This window comes from Macaca mulatta, chromosome X (assembly GCF_049350105.2).
Source record: "Macaca mulatta isolate MMU2019108-1 chromosome X, T2T-MMU8v2.0, whole genome shotgun sequence".
NCBI classification, from domain to species: Eukaryota; Metazoa; Chordata; class Mammalia; order Primates; family Cercopithecidae; genus Macaca; species Macaca mulatta.
The window spans coordinates 109,878,055-109,897,772 of record NC_133426.1 but is presented as its reverse complement, the minus strand read 5'-3'; the positions used below and the strand labels follow the sequence as shown (position 1 = coordinate 109,897,772).

The window sequence follows — 19,718 nt, the reverse complement described above, 5'->3', positions numbered from 1 at the left end:
TCACCCATCCCTCTCCCACCCACCTTGTGCAGACTCCTAGAAAGGCCTCGATGTGCCCTGGCCTTTTGGTTGGTTCTGCAAGGACTTTAGCTCTGTGTCTTCCTGGTGCAGAGCATCTGATGCCTGAGCCAGCCCAGGCCCTGAAGCACAGGAGACACCAGGTAAAGGGAACTTGCAAAGACATGTGGTCTTATAACTCAGGAGAAAATGGGTGTCCCCTCCTATCTGAAAACTCACTTGCACTGCAGGCCCAGCTCACGACTTGGGGGTCAGGACAGTCAACTGCGAATTGGTGTGAAGATGCCTTTTAAAGGCATTGATCATGCAGAAAGTAATCCAACTGTGAGCCTTATTCTTTAGGTCTGTCATCTGAGGAAACATTACGAAATTTCTGACAGCCTAAAGGATTGTTTGAACAATAAGACAAAGATGAAATTCAAATCCTTGGGTTTAGGAAGGAAAAAAGTGATTTAAGTATATGGCCGTAGTGTCGGATAAACCTGGGTTCCAGTTTGGGCTCTTCTCCTTATTGGTATGTGACCTTGTATAAATTATTTATCCTCTTTCTTGGAGGATAACTACCTTCTCGGAGACCTGGCCATTCATGGGCCCCCCAGACATAAGACTGTTAGATCAAACAGAAAATGTCCTCTCCACCACCATCATTGCTGTCAACATCATCATCATCATCATCATCATCATCATCATCCAGGGATGGTGTTGAGAATCAATGGATTCTGGTTGGGGACAGGTCACATACTGAGAAGATTTGACATAATCAGTTACTTTGCCCTGGAAGTCCATCATCTAAAAAGGTGGACCCAATATAATAGGAAAAGGGCCGGGCGCGGTGGCTCAAGCCTGTAATCCCAGCACTTTGGGAGGCCGAGACCGGCGGATCACGAGGTCAGGAGATCGAGACCATCCTGGCTAACCCAGTGAAACCCCGTCTCTACTAAAAAATACAAAAAACTAGCCGGGCGAGGCGGCGGGCGCCTGTAGTCCCAGCTACTCGGGAGGCTGAGGCAGGAGAATGGCGTGAACCCGGGAGGCGGAGCTTGCAGTGAGCTGAGATCCGGCCACTGCACTCCAGCCTGGGCGACAGACCGAGACTCCATCTCAAAAAAAAAAAAAAAAAAAAAATTATTGTTGTATAGTACTGCATAGTGTGAATATATAAAAATTTGGTATATCTATTCAAGATGTTATTGGACATATGAGTTGTATCCATTTTTGTCTATTATAAATATAACTACTGTGAGCATTCTTGTGAAAGCTTGTTTGTGAATATATGTTTTCATTTCTCTTGGGAAATACTTAGGAGTGGAATTTCTGCATTATAGAAAAGGCAAACATTTAATTTGATATGAAATTGCTAAACAGTTTTCCAAAGTGGTTGTACCATTTCATACTACCAATGTATGAGAATCTCAGTTGTTCAGCATCCTCAGCAAAGTATCAATGTCATGAAAGAAAGATGGATAGAGAACTGTTCTAGATTAAAAGACATACCAACTACATGTAGTGTTTGAATAAGGATTGTAGGTTATATAATGGTATTATATAAATTTTAAATTTTATGAATGTGATAATTGTATTGTTGTTTAGGAGAGTGTCCTTGTTGTCAGGAGATAAAATGCTGGAGTATTATGATGATGTCTACATCGTCTATAGTTGGTTTTCAAATAGTTCAGCAAAGTTAAATATATATATTATATATTTATATATATAGAGAGAGAGAGAGATAAAGCAATTGGCAAAATATTAACTGGCGAACACAGTCTAGATGAAGAAATTTAAAGTATATTTCAATTTACTTTATTATCCTTGAAACATTCTGTCGGTCTGAATTGTTTTCAAAACAAAACTTTGATGGGGAGGGAGGCAATGATATCTGTCAGCCTTCCAGAAGAAAAGGTGGTTGAATGAGAACAAGCATAAGATTGACAAATTAGGTTATATGAAATCATGAAAAGATAGCTTGCTGTAATACCTTTATAGAGTAACAAAAAGAGAGAGACAGCAGGTTGATGCCTGCTTCTGGTGGTAGTTTAAGAAATCATTCTATAGGCCGGCTTATTGAAACAGACCACCACATGTCATCAAGACTTTTTGTAAGAATTAAAATAGCAGTATTTATATATTATAGATATGATCTGATTCCTGTGGGAAGAAGAGAGTTGGGGAGCTTGAGAATTTCTTAATATCAATTTAGGTAGACTGGAAGCAACCATAAAGAATTATGACAAAAAAGATAATGTTCTAGTGACAATGTGTGAGCTGCTTTGCCAGCAACGAGAACATATATTGATATATTGGTCACAGGGACCAAGGCTGGCCTTGTCCCATTCAACCACCATCTATTATGGGATGAAAACAGTGATCTGCAGCTCCAGAACAAGTGTTCAGAAAGAGAGTGGAAGGAAACTTAAGAATGATAGGAATGGAGTATCGGGTGGTGTGAAGATGTAGGAAGGATGGGAATAGAGCAAAACTCCAAAGTAAAAGTAACATAATCTGTATTTACACAAGGACCAGAGGTGAAACTGGATTCAGACTAAAAATGTATCAGGGATATAGTATAGTAATCCCTCAGGACATAAAGTTGTTTCCCAAGAGCTATGTTTTTCCTCCAATCTTCTAAACATTCCACAAGTGGAGTTCATCTCCAAAAACAGCTGATATAAGAATACATGAAAGTATTCTCCACAAGTCACTTTCTTTTTGTCTTACAGAAGTCTACTTTTGCAGAATGAGGATTTCCCAAAGAAATATCAATTTCATAGTGTTGTTTTAAGGATTATTGAATGTGATATCTTTTTATATGGTATTCTGGAGTCATTCTTTTATGTGATGGGACAATACTTCAGGTAAGGACACCAGGAAGGAGCTGTTGCAGTAGTTTATGGGAGGTAAAAACAACAGGTCTTGGTGGTTGATTGGATGTGAACACTAAGAAAGTCTGGCGTGGGGAACTAGTTGAATCTTGGTGTCATTAATATAGATAGAGACCCAAAGTGAGATTTGAGGTGCAGTGAGAGAACTGAAAGAGAAGATTATATTTACTTCAAAGTGAGATATTTGAGTGTCAAAGTTCAAAATAAGTTGGGTAAAATATTATGGAGCTCAAAAGAGAGATATATGCTGGAGATGCAGATTTGGGAGTCAACGCTTAATGTGGTACTGAAAACCATAAGATATTTGAACATTGTGGTAGGCTAATGATGTCCCCCAAAGATATCCACGTCCTAATCCTTGGACGAGGTTAATTTTATCTTATGTGGTAAAAGGGACTTTGCAGATGTGATTAAGTTAAAGATCTTGAGATGGGGAGATTACTCTGGTGGGCCCTAAATACAATCACAAGTGTCCCTTATAGAGAGAGGCAGAGGGAGATTTCACTTCAGAAGTAAAAAACCCAATACAATAATGGAAGCAGAACCTATAGTAATGAAACCACAAGCCAAAAAATGCTGCCAGAACCAAAGCTGGAAGAAGAAAGGTACAGAAGGAACCAGCCCTGCCAACACCTTGAATTTAGCCTTGTAAGACTCAATTTACAGTTCTGTCTTCCAGAACTGTAAAACAACAAATTTCTGTTGTTTTAAGCCACCAAATTGATGGTCATTTGTTACAGCAGCAATAGAAACCTAATACAAACATCTTGAGAAAGAAGAAAAGGTCTATGAAAGAATACCTGAAGGGTACTGATATTTCAGTTGGGTTACAATATAGTTTATTGGCTATGACCACAAGCAGTGGTGTCAAAGAGATCTGTATTCAAATTCAACTCTATACTCACTAGCTATGTGACTTTGTACAAGTTACTTAAATGATATATTGAGTTTTTCTACCTGTAAAATTGGGATAATAATAGCATATACCTCAAGGGACTTTTGTCAGGATTAAATGCTAATATTCAATTAATGTACTTTGTACATAGCAAGTGATTCATAAGTGGTTGCTTTGGAGATGCAAGTGTGTTAGCATGATTTACAGCTGATAATCACTGTGTAGTTAATAAATGTTTTTAATGTGGCGATAAACCAACACTGAATGCTATTCTTTTAGAGAAGTTGTATTGAATTATCCATCTCAGTTCAGCAATGTAAGAGACTATATGAAGGCTTGGGACCAAAGCCTGCATTGTTAAAAATAATGCATCTGGGCTGGGCGCGGTGGCTCACGCCTGTAATCCTAGCACTTTGGGAGGCCGAGGTGGGTGGATCACGAGGTCAAGAGATCAAGACCATCCTGGCCAACATGTTGAAACCCCGTCTCTACTAAAAACACAAAAATTAGCTGGGTGTGGCGCTCCTGTAGTCCCAGCTACTCGGGAGGCTGAAGTAGGATAATCGCTTGAACTGGGAGGCAGAGGTTGCAGTGAGCCAAGATAGCCCCGCTGCACTCCAGCCTGGTGACAGAGCAAGACTCCATCTCAAACAAACAAACAAACAGATAAATAAATAAATAAATAAATAAATAAATAAATAAATAAATAAACAATGCATCTGGCCAGGCATGGTGGCTCTTGCCTGTAATCCCAGCGCTTTGGGAGGCCAAGGCGGGTGGATCTTTTGCGGTCAGGAGTTTGAGACCAGCCTGGCCAGCATAGCGAAACCCCATCTCTACTAAAAATACAAAAAAAAAAAAAAAAGAAAGAAAATTAGCCGGGTGTGGTGGCACATGCTTGTAATCCCAGCTACTTGAGAGGCTGAGGCAGGAGAATCACTTAAGTCTGGGAGGTGTGGAGGTTGCCAGAGCCAAGATCACATCACTGCACTCCAGCCTGTGGTAGAGGGAGACTCTATCTCAAATAAATAAATAAATAAATAAAGCATCTATGTGGACTGCTCTCTCTCTCTCTCTCTCTCGCTCTCGCTCTCGCTCTCGCTCTCGCTCTCTGTGAGTGTGTGTGTGTGTGTGTGTGTGTGCATGTGTGTGTTGCATTTGTACTTTTGGGACCAAACAGGCCAAAATGCAGCTTGTTGAGGATTTGAGACAGTAGTAAAATCTTTTTCTACTTTGATAGTTACTTTATATCTGTGAGAACAATGCCACATTCTCTATTAAGGTCTTTCTCCTTTCTCCTCTTCTTAGAATTTTCAGGTAACATTTACATTGAAATGGTTACATTAACGATAAATTATCTCTTCCTAAGAGCATAAACTTGAACTGTTTTTCAAAACTCTTGCTTCTAACTAAAGTTTCTAAAGTAAAATATGTAACAATGACCAAGAAGTGTGAAAGGAGTAATGCAAAAATTGAATCTGGAGCTAGTGGAATGTTAAATAAAGGCCTTAAGAAAAACCTTTTCCCCTCCCAAATGAAAGTAGCTTTATTATATTTATGATTTTTAAAGAAACTATGCAGGAGAATATTGAGAATTATTGAAAATTGCACTATAGATCCCTGACACTGTGCATGACAAAAACAAGGAAGTTGGTGGGCACTGGTGGCTTGGGGTGGGGTGAGGAGGAAGAGTGGTGACAGGAGGGATAGGTAACAAGAAGCAAGGCCTGGTGGGGTAGGGTGTAGGAGGATTGGTTGGATAGGGGGTGCAGACCTTCATTAATAACCAGAGAAGGGCAAATGCCAACCTTCATCGGTGATGCCATTTGTGGCCCCTCAAGATTGGCAAAGACCAGAGTGACAGGGTGGTGTGCACTGAGGCACTGTTCACAGAGGGGTGGAAGTGGGTCTCTCTGTGTGTATGGTGGTAGTGTGGTGGGGATTTCTGTTGCACTCCCTGCCAGCCTAGAGGTGGGGTGCGGGGGTTGGGAAATTAAACTCTGCCATTAGTTGAGACCCTCACGTGACCAGGAGCCAAGGTGTGAGTAAATTCCTCTTATTCAGATCTCTTTTATTTTTGCAGCACTCCTCTTTTCTGTTGAGACAGGCTAGTGTCTGGCCCAGAGGATGAGGGGGAGAAAGACACTTTCCCAGAATGGAGCAGGTCTGTGTGAGCAGCTGGACTTGGAGCTGTGCGTCAGTGGTGGTGGTGTAAGGGGGTACATGTGAAAGGGAAGGAAGGCAAAAACTGAAGCAGGTACAGGTCTGTTTGCTTTGACACCTCTTCAATATTTTGAAACAGATAATGATATGCCTTGGGATGGAGGGAAGGGCTAGAGAAAGAGGGCCAGGAGGAAACACATAGAACTGGGGGTAGCTTGTAAATAATTCACTTCTTTTATACCCTGCCTGCAAGGGAGTGCTGCATAAGCACCAAGATGAGGAGTATTGAGATGAAAGGGGAAGGACGTAAAAGAAATGGTGGTTATGTAGGGGGTGCAGATGTGGGCAAATGGATACTAAGAAATCGTTGAAACTACTTCCCTTAATCCAATGTGGTGGGCATTTTAGAGCAGGAGATGGGGATGAAACAGGGGTGGGAAAAGGAGCTTTGAGACTTGAAGTGGTTAGGTGTCCAGTCTTCAAAGAGGCCCTTGTCTAGTATACTGGTCCATCCACCAAGCACTTCAGTACCACTATCTTTCTTCTGTCTGCAGGTCCAAATGCCTATTAGGCTCAAGAAAGGAAAGGGGAATAGGAAACTGACTGGGATTTGGGCAGGTCACTATGTGCCATGCTCTGGACTAGAACCTCTGAGGGTTGGGGGTGAAAGGATGGAAATGGCCCAGGCCAGAACATAACTAGGAGGAGACATTGCTCCTACTTACGTTTCATTCAGTCCAGGGAGAGGCTGGTAGAATGATCTAGAGGAAAAATTGTTGAGAGAGACTGAGAGAATATATATGTGTTCCTTAGGTATGGGAGAAGGGCAAAAACCTGGAGGGAATAGAGGAGTGAATTAGAGCAAAGGTGAGACGTTTTTACTCATCCCCCTAATTCGGGAAAACACGGGTACTGGAATGAACAGCACACATTCAGTATTTCCTCCCTTTTTTCTCCAAGGAGTAATCGCAGTCAAAGAGGAAAAGGGAAAAACAACTTTCAACATGGAAAATTCCCACCAGGAAAATGAAGAAAGCATTCATAATGTAGAGGAAGAGCTACATTTGGAAGAAATTGAAGGCCAGGAAGCTAGAGGAAATAATCACCAGGAACAAGCACCACCTACCCAGGAAGATGGAGACGGGTATGTCCCATAGGCATGTCAATAACAATGAAGGGAGAGGGAGGAGGAGGAGGAGGAGAAGGAGGAAGAGGGGGGAGGGAGATGGGGAGGAGGAGAAAGAGGAGGAGAAGAAAAATGTCCAGAACAGATTTTTAAAAATTTAGAAATAAATTTAGAGTAATGCATTGGATGAAAAGACAGTCCAGGAAGTGGCCTTATCCCATTTAGTGCTTTTTGTCTTGAATTATTTTTTCTTATATTTTTAGGGCTTCACTTTTGTTTTAGGTTGCATTTTCTAGTCATACTTTGGCTCATTTTTGTGTTTTTAACCTTTTGATGATATTGGTTTTAGATGTTTTTGTTGTCACCAGTATCTCACTAGATTTTGCTTTATGGTTTCATATGCAAGTGTACATTTTAATACGGGATTTTTTCCATTTGCATAGAAAAAGTTCATATATGTATACACAAGTACACAGACACACACACATATATATGATATCCCAATTTAAAATAGGCATATTTATATGTTACATGTGTGCATAGAAAAAATTTGGATAAGATGTACATGAAAAAATAATATTGGTTTCTCTTTAAGGGGCAGATTTATGGAAAATTTTCTGTTTTGAATATCTGTATTCTTTCATTTTTTCAAAAGAATATGTTTAACTTGTGTCACAAAATTAATAAAGAGTCTAAAAAGAAAAAAATGAAAGTAGGTCAGTTGGCTTATAAAGGCAATAGAGAACACTTTAATAAATACTTGAAAAAAACTTTAAAAAGGATAAATTTCAAGTGATGTTTGAATCTCTAGGCTAGAAGTACAAACCAGGTAATTTTGCACATACATTCACTTCACAATCAGTCTTTTATGTACTGTATGAGGAAAATATTCCATAGAACTGCTGAGTAGATCAAGTGAAGTAATGAGTATGAAATGAATATGAGCTGTTTGATTAGCTCCCTTCTCCCAACCTCAGTACATGCAGAGCCTCAATTCCCTTCAGATTTCCTTCAGTTATTAGTAGGGGCAGAATTCAGTAGGAACAAGTTCAGACAGCAGAGGTGAGTAAACAGTTTTTCATTCCTCTGGTACTATACACCATCCAATTCCACGTGCCGACTTACCTAAGGAACTGCCATGTGCTGCTTGGCAATGTTGCAGATTTATTGGAGTCTTCAAGATGACACAAATTTTACTGATTTATCTGGAGGCTCTGGTGGGCCAAAGAAGTAAGGAATGTATTTCTTTCCACTTTGACAATATAGTTACCCAGATAGGAACTGTCCCAATGTTTATTGGGACCTGATGTATTACCAAAAACCAAAAAAAAAAAAAAAAAATGTCATTTTAACGTACAGAGCCTCCTTTCCATAATGAATGCATGGGGGTAGGCGAATAGAGAAGATGGTACAGATACATTTGAGCAACAGACACCCACCATGCTGTAGTAAGGATTGCTCCTACCCTGACACTCTGACATACATAGCCTTATTTGCCTGTTTCCTTAAGTTGAAATCATCTCATATATACATATGTATGTGTGTGTATGTATGTGTACTCTTACATTTTAAGAACCACTAGCCTAAAATAATGCCTGGTAATTGGTAGGCACTCAGTAAGTTTGTTGAATAAATGAATAAAATAAATTAATTTTAACAACAACCCTTTGAAATATATCAGAATTACTTTTTACAAATAAAGGCAGCTGGAGGACAAAGAAGTTAAGTGAATTGTGCTAGGCAATAATTGAACCCAAGTTGCCTAAATCTAAAGTCACACTTCTTTTTTTTTTTGAGACGGAGTCTCGCTCTGTCGCCCAAGCTGGAGTGCAGTGGCCGGATCTCAGCTCACTGCAAGCTCCGCCTCCCAGGTTTACGCCATTCTCCTGCCTCAGCCTCCCGAGTAGCTGGGACTACAGGCGCCTGCCACCTCGCCCGGCTAGTTTTTTGTATTTTTTAGTAGAGACGGGGTTTCACCGTGTTAGCCAGGATGGTCTTGATCTCCTGACCTCGTGATCCGCCCGTCTCGGCCTCCCAAAGTGCTGGGATTACAGGCTTGAGCCACCGCACCCGGCCTAAAGTCACACTTCTTAACAACTATGTCCTGTTGCACCCTCAGTGCCAAATCAGTGGCTTTTACCATTAGAATATTAGAAAAGGTTTTAGCACACATCAGTATTTGATTTTGTTTTTACAATTAACATGTTCAAATTTTCTTTTTTGCCATAATCATGTGCTAATATTATAATCTGAAAATACCATACCAAGTATTACAAATGCCTTAAAAATAACATCGTAATGCATGTTAAACTACACATAAACAATGTAATGCAATATTTACAGCATGTATTACAGATTTGGGTTATAACTTTACTATTTCAGCAGCTCTTATAACTAAAGAGTAAAATGGACAAGGGATATGAACAGGACATTTAAATAAGGGAAACAAAGGGCCAGTAAACAAATAGAAACTCTAACAATGAAAGAAATACAAATGGAAACAAACAAAATTCTTCCTTTGCCTCTCAAATCAGAAAGAATTTAAAAGACTGGTAAGATTCTGTGCTTGTCTGGGTGTCGGTAAACAGAATTATTGTATGCTGCTGGTGAGAGTTTTGCATTCCCACCAGCAATGAATGAGAGTTCCTCTTGTTCCACATCCTCACCAGCATTTGCAATTGTGGAAGATTGTTTTTATTTGATCCATTCTTATAGGTCTGTGCTGATAACTAATTGTAGTTTTAATATGAATTTCCCTAATGACTAACAATACTAAACATGTTTTCATTTACGCTTATTTGCAATCTGTATATCTTTTTTGGTTAAAGTGACTGTTCAGATATTTTGACAATTTTTTAATTGGTTTTATATTGGTCAAGTTTTATGAGTTTTTTATATATCCAGGACACAAGTCATTTATTAAATATGTAATCTGCAAACACTTTTGCCAGTGTGTCTTATCTTTTCACTGTCTTAACAGTGTCATTTATAAAACAAAAGCTTTTAATTTTCCTAAAGTCCAATTTGTCTTTGTTTTTCTTTTATGGATAATGTTTTTGGTGTCATACCTGAACCCATGTTGTCAAAGCCAAGATCACACAGTTTTTCTACATTTTCTTCTAGAAGTTACAACATTGTTTATGTTTTACATTTACCGTTTCTGTTTTTAATTTATACTTAACACATTTACATTTCAATACATGATGCATTTTTAGTTAATTTTTCTGTAAGCTGTGAGGCATGTATTAAAGTTTGTATTTTGGACATGCATCGTTGTTTCAATTGGTTCCTTCTTTTCAAATCTATATTTCTTGGGATTTTACATAGACAATCATGTCATCTGCAAATAAAAAAAATACTTTTAGTTTCCAATTTGTATGCCTTTTGTTTCTTTTTCTTCCTTTGTTGCACTGGATGAGACTTCTGTTATGATGTTGAATAAGTGCTCAGAATGGATACCTTTGCCGTGTTTCCAGTCACGGGGGAAAGGATTTGGTCTCTCACCATTAAATATTATGTTAGCTTGAGGATTTTTTTGTAGAAGCATCTCACCAGGTTGAAGAAGTTTACTTCTACTCACAGTTTGCTGAGAGTTTTTATCGTTAATAAAAGTTGAATTTTGTCAAAAGACTTCTCTGCATCAATGACTATGCTCATGTGGTTTTTCTTCTTTAGACTAGATTGTATTGATTGATTTTCAACTATTGAACTGGCTTTCATTCCTGGGATAAATCCCACTTAGTTGTGGTAAATTATTCCTTTTATATATTGACAAATTCAGTCTGGTAATATGAGGGATGTGGTGGTTAATATTGAGTATCAACTTGATTGGATTGGAGGATGAAAAGTATTGTTTCTGGGTGTGTCTCTGAGGGTGTTGCCAAAGGATATTAACATTTGAGTCAGTGGACTAGGAGAGGCAGACCCACCCTCAATCTGGGTGGACACTATTTAATCAGCTGCCAGTGCATATAGGATAAAAGCAGGCAGAGGAACATGGAAGGACTAGACTAGCTAAGTCTTCTGGCCTCCATCTTTCTCCCATGTTGAATGCTTTCTGCCCTCGAACACCTGACTCCGAGTTCTTCAGCTTTTGGACTCTTGGACCTACACCAGTGGTTTGCCAGGGGCTCTTGGGCCTTAGGCCACAGACTGAAGGCTGCACTGTTGGCTTCCCTACTTTTGAGGTTTTGGGACTCGGACTGGCTTCCTTGCTCCTCAGCTTGCCAAAGGCCTATTGTGGGACTTCTCGTGATCTTGTGAGTCAATACTCAATAAACTCCCTTGGCCAGGTGCGGCAGCTCACGCCTGTAATCCCAGCACTTTGGGAGGCCAAGGTGGGCAGATCACAAGGTCAGGAGTTCGAGACAAGCCTGGCCAACATGGTGTAACCCTGTTTCTACTAAAAATACAAAAATTAGCCAGGTGTAGTGGCATGCACCTGTAATCCCAGCTACTCGGGAGGCTGAGGCAGAAGAATCGCTTGAACCCGGGAGGTGGAGGTTTCAGTGAGCCGAGATAGTGCCACTGCACTCCAGCCTGGGCAACAGAATGAGACGCTGTTTCAAAAAAATAAATAATAAATAATAAACTCTCTTTCATATATGCACATATCCTGTTAGTCCTGTTCCTTAGAGAACCCTGACTAATACAAGGGATATTTGTCTTAGTTTTCTTTATTTGCGCTATATTTGTCTTCACTGGTGTCAGGGTAATGTTAGGGCTGTAAAATCAGTTGGGAAGTATTTCCTCTTCTTCTGTATTGGTTTTGTATTGCTGTCATAAGAAATTACTACAAGCTTAACATATTAAACAATACAAATATATTATCTTACAATTATCTAGGTCAGAACAACATAGGTCTCACCAGGAAGAGACCAAGATGTCTCATTTCTTTCTGGGGGCTCTAGGGAAACATCTATTCCTTCTTCACTGAAGTTGTTGGCAAAATTCAAATCCTTGTGTTTGTAGAACTGAGATCTCTGTTTTCTTGGGCAAATCAACAACATAGATGTTGTAAATATCTGACAGACTTTAAAGCTAAGAGCCATTCCCAGTTTCCAAAGGCTAACCCACATTTCTTGGCTTATGACCCTCTTCCTCCATCTTCAAAGCCACAAAGGCTGGTCAGATCCTCACATTTTGAATTTTTCCTCCTCCTTCCTTCATCTTATCTCTCTAATCAATCTGGGAAGTGTTCTCTGCTTTTAAGAATTAGATTGGGTCTACCTGGATAATCCAGGAAAATCTCCTCAACTCAAGTTTCAAACCCTTAATCAAATCAGCACAAAATCCATTCTGCAATGTAGTGTAGAGTTTGCAGAAATTAGATGCGGATCTATTAGAAATTAGATGTGGACCAAAGGAACATTATTCTGCTACCACATATTCTATTTTCTGGAAGAGAATATAAAATTAGTGCTATTTCTTCTTTAAATGTTAGTTTGCATTTGCCAGTGAAACAATGTGGGCCTTGAGTTTTGTTTTTGGATGGTTTTTAACGATGAGCTGAATTTCTTTAATAGTAATAGGGCTCTTCAGATATCTATTTAATCTAGGGTGTTGTTCAAACTGAGCAGTATCTCTTGATCTATCTTCAAGTTAACTGTCTTTCTCCTCTGTCATTTCCATCCTTCCACTGAGTCCATCCAGTGAGATTTAAATTTTGGTTTCTGCATTTTTCAGTTCTAAAATTTCCATAGGTTCTTTTTTATGTCTTCCATTTCTTTGCTGATAATTTCTATTTTAAGAGTGATGGCTCTTATTAGCTTTTTTATAGTAGCTTCTTTAAAGTCTGTAAGATATTTGCAACATCTGTATTATTGATTTGCCCTTTCCCATGCTTTTTGAGATTTTTATGGTTCTTTATATGCTGAATAATTTTGGTTTACATGCTGAACATTCTGAATATTATGTTCTGAAATTCTGGGTCTTGTTCAAATCTACCAGTTTGATGGTACTTCAAATACTGATCTTCTTCTCTGATACATCTTCTAGTTAATATTTACTTTTCAGATATCTCAAATATCTACACCATACATTCTGTCTGGTTTTCATAGCTGTGTTCACTGCTAGAGAAAGTTGAAATGTGTTTATTCCGTGTTACCTAGAATCAGAACTGCACTGTATAAATTTTTATATTTCCTTTTTTTTTAATTTTGAAGGAAAAGAATAGTAAACTTATAAAAAATTGCAGGGACAGTACAGATAATTTTTCCCTGAATTATTTGAAAGTAAGTTGCCAGCCTCATGTCCCATCTATCCTATGAGAGGCAGAATTTTAAGATAATCCCTATGACTTTCACCTCCTGGGGTTACTCCTATCACTATGTTACATTACACAGCAAAAAGGAAATTATCTGGGTAAGCCTAATCTAAGCCCGTAAGCTCTTTAAAAGGAGAACGTTTTATCTGGCTGATGGCAGAAAGGGAAGTCAGGGAGATTTGAATCATGATAAGGGTTAAATGCATCTCCATTGCTGGCCTTGAAGGTGGAGGGGGCCACATGCAAGGACCAGAAAGAAGCCTCTAGGAGCTGAGAGCAGCTGCCTGTCAAAAACCAGCAAAGAAATGGAGCCATCAGTTCTACAACTGCAAGGAAGTGAGTTCTGCGAACAACCTGAATGATCTTAGAAGGGGATTCTTCTCCTGGCCCAACAGATAATAGCCCAAGACAGCCAACACCTTGATTTCAGTCTTGGGAGACCCTAAGCAGAAAACTAGCCAACCCTACCCAGAATACTGACTTGCAGAACTATGAGTTAATAAATGAGTGTTGTTACAAGTTGCTTAGTGTGTTGTAATATGTTACATGCGATAGAAACTAAATATAACCCCAAATATCTTTAGCGCATATTTCCCCCAAACACAGACATTTTCCTATATAACTGCAATACGATGATCAAAATTTTAAAAATTAACATTGATATATTACTGCCATCTAAACTTAGAACCCAATAAATTTTCACCAGTTATTCCAGCAATGTTCTTTATAGCAAAAGGATCCAGTTCACAATCACCTGTTGCATTTCATTGGTGACTCTTTATCATCCTTTTGTGTAGAGTATGTCCTTAGGCTTTCGTTGACTTTCATGGTCTTATAGTTCCTATTTTCTAGAATGTCCCTTATTTCGGATTTGCTTCATATTTCCTCTTGAATGGATTCAGGTTATGCATCTTTGGCAGGACTATTATGGAAGTGATGTTGTATTCTTTCTTTCTTTCTTTCTTTCTTTCTTTCTTTCTTTCTTTCTTTCTTTCTTTCTTTCTTTTTGAGATGGAATCTCGCTCTGTCACCCAGGCTGGAGTGCAGTGGCATGATTTCTGCTCGCTGCAAGCTCTGTCTCCCAGGTTCACACCATTCTCCTGCCTCAGCCTCCCAAGTAGCTGGGTCTACAGGCGCCCGCCACCACACCTGGCTAATTTTTGTATTTTTAGTAGAAACGGGGTTTCAGCATGTTAGCCAGGATGGTCTCCATCTCCTGACCTCGTGATCCGCCCGCCTCAGCCTCCCAAAGTGCTAGGATTACAGGAGTGAGCCACTGCACCTGGCCTGTAGTATTCTCTTTCTGTCCTATCAGGTGGCACACAATTTTGATTTGTCTCATTACTTATAATATCCGCACTGATCATTTGTTTAAGATAGTGACTGCCAGGTCATTTCGGTACTCTTTTTTCCGTTGTAATTATTAATATTTTATGGTAAGGAATTTTGAAATTATGTAAATATTTATCGTGTATTTATATATGTATATTTATTTATATACTGACTCATGTTTTCCTTTTTTGATTCAACAGGCTATAATGTGTTCCATATTTCTTTATTTTGATGCTCATAGTATCTGCTACTTGACTCGTAGAAACTTCTTCAGGCTTGCTTCCACGTCCTTTTGGAATGCCTCCATCATTTCTTTAGCACTTTGCTTTCTGGCATATCAAGATGTTCCAGATTCATTGTGTTATTTTCCTGTCCCATCCAACATTCCATCCAAGGAATTCTCCAAGGATTCTTTGTTCCTTTTATTTAATAATGGCATTTTGAAAGCAAGATATGAACAATTAGGTGTGCTTATTGCTATTGGGGTGTTGTGGCCCCAGGCCCTCTAAGTGGAAGGAATCAGGCAATATTTGTACATACACAGAGAAAGACACACACAAATTCTCACATAAATATACATTCACACATTTACATCTATATTTCTGTCTCTCTATCCATTGAAGCCATGACTTCACACTGATACCTAACTCCAATACTATACCACCAGGTTCATTCTAGTTTTTTCCCTTTCTATATTTGTAACTCTCTTCTACTATGACAATTAGAACCTTGGATCCCATTACCTTTATTTGATCAATCCCCCTATATGTAAACAATCTCCCATTTCCTGCACTCCTTGTTCTCTGCTTGGAAGCTCCACTTGACATCCTCCCAACTGTGGATTACAGTCCCTGCTTTCCGACCCACTTTGTAAACCTGTTCTGGCTGAGACATAGTGCAACAGACTTCCTCCCTACGCAACTCCTACCATACAGGTACCTTCCTCACACTGTTGGCAGCATGGCCATGCTTCTTAACCTGCTCAGACTTTAAAACCCTGCTCCAGTCTGCCACACACTTCCTCCACATGGACACCTTTTTCAACCAGATAAAATTCCAGTATCCCTCACTTGGCTGTCTCCTGTCTGGGAAGCCCTCATCATAATTCTTAGGCTCTGACACCCTGCAATGAGCTGCTCTTCCAGCATGAATGCCTTCCTCACCCTGCTCAGGCAGACACAGCTCCCTCCTCTCATCTGATAAAGACACCTACTTTGACCTTCCCCATCTGACAGTGTTAGGACTGAATTGTGAGAAAGGGAAGGGAAGGGCTGAGGACAAGAAAAACAAACGTTTATTTCTGTTTTATGACTGAACTATGTAACTATATTACCAAGCTAAAAGATGTAAGCAGCCTTGGGCTTAAGTTAAATTCAAAAGTAAGTATAGCCCATGTGTGGTGCAACTTCTCAGAAAACAGCACTTGATCACAAACGGATCACCATCTTCATGCCCAATTGAGGATATCCTCTGTCAATAACTCCATTAAAATGATGGTAAGGTTGCCTCTGACTACATGTAAGCAGCAGAGGAGTCAATAGAATCTTTGTGTTTAACTTGGTGCAGGAAGAAAAAAGGTATATTCATGAGCCAATCAGCAAACAGCTTCTCTCAAGCCTCCGAGAGATTTCTGGAGACACACCAAGTAAACATTACAGATGCTACTAAAGCAGAATGAGAGTGGGCACCTGCCTACTATCCTGGCACGTAACTTTCTGAGGAGGTGGGCTTTCTCTCTCTCTACACACACACACACACACACACACGCATAAACACACACACCTAAGATGAAAGAGACAGGGCAGCCTTTGTTAAAGGCCACAGAAGAGGTCAAGGCCCCATATGCTGTGCATCAATGACCGAAATGGAAGAGATTGCTTCTAGTTGGCATGATCTCAGACACTCTATGTTCAGGGTTGGGCCTTAAGAAATGAGTAGTGCAAGGAAGAGGAAGCCAAGACAGAGAAGGGGGAGAATGGAACTCTGCTTCAGAATACCCCTAGGTCAACCCTTATTAGGTCTTCCTTAACAGCTTCCTTCAACCCTTATTGGGTCTTCCTTACCAGCTAAATCAACTCCTCTTCCCCTATATAAGTGAGGCTGTTCCTACTTTGTTTGAAGATCCATAACAACCTGCCTCAAGGTCCCTTGTAAGGAAGACCAATTGTCCTCATTCCCTCCTCGTTGTCCCACAGATGTACTTATTTTCTCTAAATCTACAATTAGAATCAAATCCCAGGATGCTGGAGTGTGGGAAAATGGGAAGATTGAAATTAGAAAATCAAATAGCTCACACACCAGATAAATTACAAACTTTTTAATATTTATATTGTTATAATGGGAAATATAACCTTACCTATTTCAGCCTCTTTTTTGGTTGGGGCCCCAAGACAACTGGGTGTCAACTACTGCTAAATTCCAAAGTGGAGAGTAAGGTGATAAAAGCAGGTTTTGCGATGGACATGAATGAGCACTGATTTTGCTGCACTTAAATAACCACCGACTTGCAGCCTACAAAAGACATTTGAGAGGCCAGGAAGATTGCTGGAGATTAAAAGAAAGTTTGTTTTCTTTTCTTTTCCTGTCGAGAAAAAAAAAAAAAAAGGTTGGAGTGCACTGGCACAATCTCAGCTCACTGCAACCTCCACCTCCCAGGCTCAAGCCATCCTTCCACCTCAGCCTCCCAAGTAGCTGGGGCTACAGGCTTGCACCACCACAGCTGGCTAATTTTTGTGGGTTTTTGTTGTTGTTGTTGTTGTTTCAGAGATGGGGTTTCGCCATGTTGTCCAGGCTGGTCTCGAACTTGTGAGCTCAAGTGATCTACCTACCTCGGTCTCCCAAAGTGCTGGGATTACAGGCATGAGCCACTGCGCCTGGCCTGGAAAGGAGTTTCTAATGAGAGCTGTTGGTATTCCATGAGTGCCCCCACATGAGGAAGGCACAGGGGCTTTTCATATCACATCAAGCTTGCAGCAAAAATCTTCAATTTGACCATTCAGAGTTCCTGGAACTTGATAACATAGTAAGCATCCGAATTATCCCTGAGAAATCCAAAACACAAGAGACTGGCTGACCTGCTACCTTGATATCAGAGTGAAGAAAGTTTGCGGAGAGCCTGGACTCTTTGAATTTGAGAGTCATTTTGGGCAAAGGATGTGTAAGTGCTTCCCATAGATTTGACATGGGCCATATGGAAGATAGAAGTAGCTTGGAGATGTCATAGATTTAGATCATGATGGTCTTTTGGAGAAGAAAAAAAAAAAACCACCTTAAAATAAAACCTGGAGATATACTGCTGGAAGGTTAAAGGCTAAATAAGGAGTCAAAAGCAACTAGCCCAGGGATATGTTTTTCAAGAGAACAGCAAGGGAGAGCTCCTCAACAATGGGAGACTCCCTATATACTCTGAAAAATGTCACACAAGAGGAGGAGTCATAGAAAGTGCTGATACTGGATGGCTGTAACAGTATCAATTATATAAGATTTTAATTTCTTCTCACATCGTCTCTGCCCTCATTGAATAGAAACTGTTTTATGACTGGAACTGACAGAAGGATTTTTTACTTTACGTGAGCAGGCAGAAAAGTTATGGAGCATACCCTAGATTTCACCCAAGGGACAAGAGTAGAACTAGTTCCAAAGAACAGGTTTGCATAGGCAGCAGGAAAAAAAAAGTTGGTATATTATTCATCCTACAGATTCTGCTTATTTAATGTATTTGCCACATTGCCAATAATCTCCAGAATATGTTTGAGAATAGTTTCTGAGGATATTAGCTAAAGGTAGGAAGGAACATAATTTTAACTACTGTAGTCAGGCATCCTTTCAACTAGAGCCACTGCATTTGTTATTTCTTCTGCCTAGAAATCTACGCTGAGATATCCACCTGTATCACTCCCTCACCTCCTTCAGCTGTTTCCTCACAAGCCTTCTTTTGTTTTTTCTTCAATAAGAATTTAAGTTCCAAAAAGACTGAAAATATTTTGTTTTCTTTTGTTTTGTTCAGTCCAGTAATCCTCAACACCTAGGACAGCACCAGACACATAGTGCCGAATAATAATCTGTTAAATTATTATTTAATATTAATCAGCTATTAATAATAATTATTATTTTATTATTATATAATATATATTATGTTATATATAATAATTAGCTATTAATCAATATTTGTGCATACAGTAGAGATTCTAAATTCAATCTGTTATCTCATGCAGCTGGATTCTAATTGTTTGCTCAGTTGGTTGACTGAAATATGGGTTTCTGATGGATCACACTAAACGAGATTGGTATACAAGAGATTGCTTGGTATGCTGTAGAGGCAAGAACCTGAATAATCATGGAAAAGGGAATGTTGTTGTGTATTTATCATGTATTATGAGTACATCTACTTCCTAACTATGCCCGGAGAGAGGGCCATAAGATGTTACTGCTAACAAGAAATTGAGTAATGAACAGGCAAGTATATTTTTAAAGTCTTAAAATGGCTATTCTCCTTAGGCAGAGGATGCTGAGAGTGACTCTAAAGCTTGATATGTCATTTTCATTTCAGCAGTGATGCCAGGATCTCACATAAAGTAAATTAAGAGGCTGAACTTAATCACTTGGGTGATTAACCAAGGAAGGTCTGGTTACCTTAATATGCACCAGGAATGTCATGATAGACAGAATAATTTGAGTTGGAGGAAATTTTATCTGCAGCTAACTGATCCTGTGATACAATGGTAGAGACAGTATATTTGTTAACTAAATTATGTTCCATTTTTCTCTGAGGTTCATATTCAGGTACTGCTTTTCCCAGATTGTGCTGCAGTTAGGTGACTGGTTTCTGGCCATTGGAATGTGAGCAGAAGTTATATTTACCAACTTCATGTCTCTTCCATATGAAAGCTCCAACATAATCTTCCATGAGTCCTCTCCCTTCATCTGTTTTCCTGATGAGTGTAAACACCCAAGGCAACGTTGGAAATCACATTTACAGATTGTGAAGCTTCCTGCAAACCATAGTCCCTAAACGATTGCACGAGGCTGGTCCCATCCCAT

At 39.5% G+C, this 19,718-nt stretch overlaps 1 protein-coding gene and 1 long non-coding RNA gene across 2 annotated transcripts in view; both read left to right on the top strand.

The window, feature by feature from the left end:
- BEX1 (brain expressed X-linked 1) overlaps positions 1–19,718 on the top strand; it is a 200,294-nt gene that overhangs the window by 2,421 nt on the left and 178,155 nt on the right. The gene's annotated exons all lie outside the window — the stretch shown is intronic.
- On the top strand, positions 2,274–13,865 carry LOC144338719 (uncharacterized). The gene is made up of 5 exons (XR_013413043.1): positions 2,274–2,870; positions 5,876–5,956; positions 6,769–6,822; positions 6,916–7,099; positions 13,573–13,865. It is a non-coding gene; the product is annotated as an uncharacterized LOC144338719 (long non-coding RNA).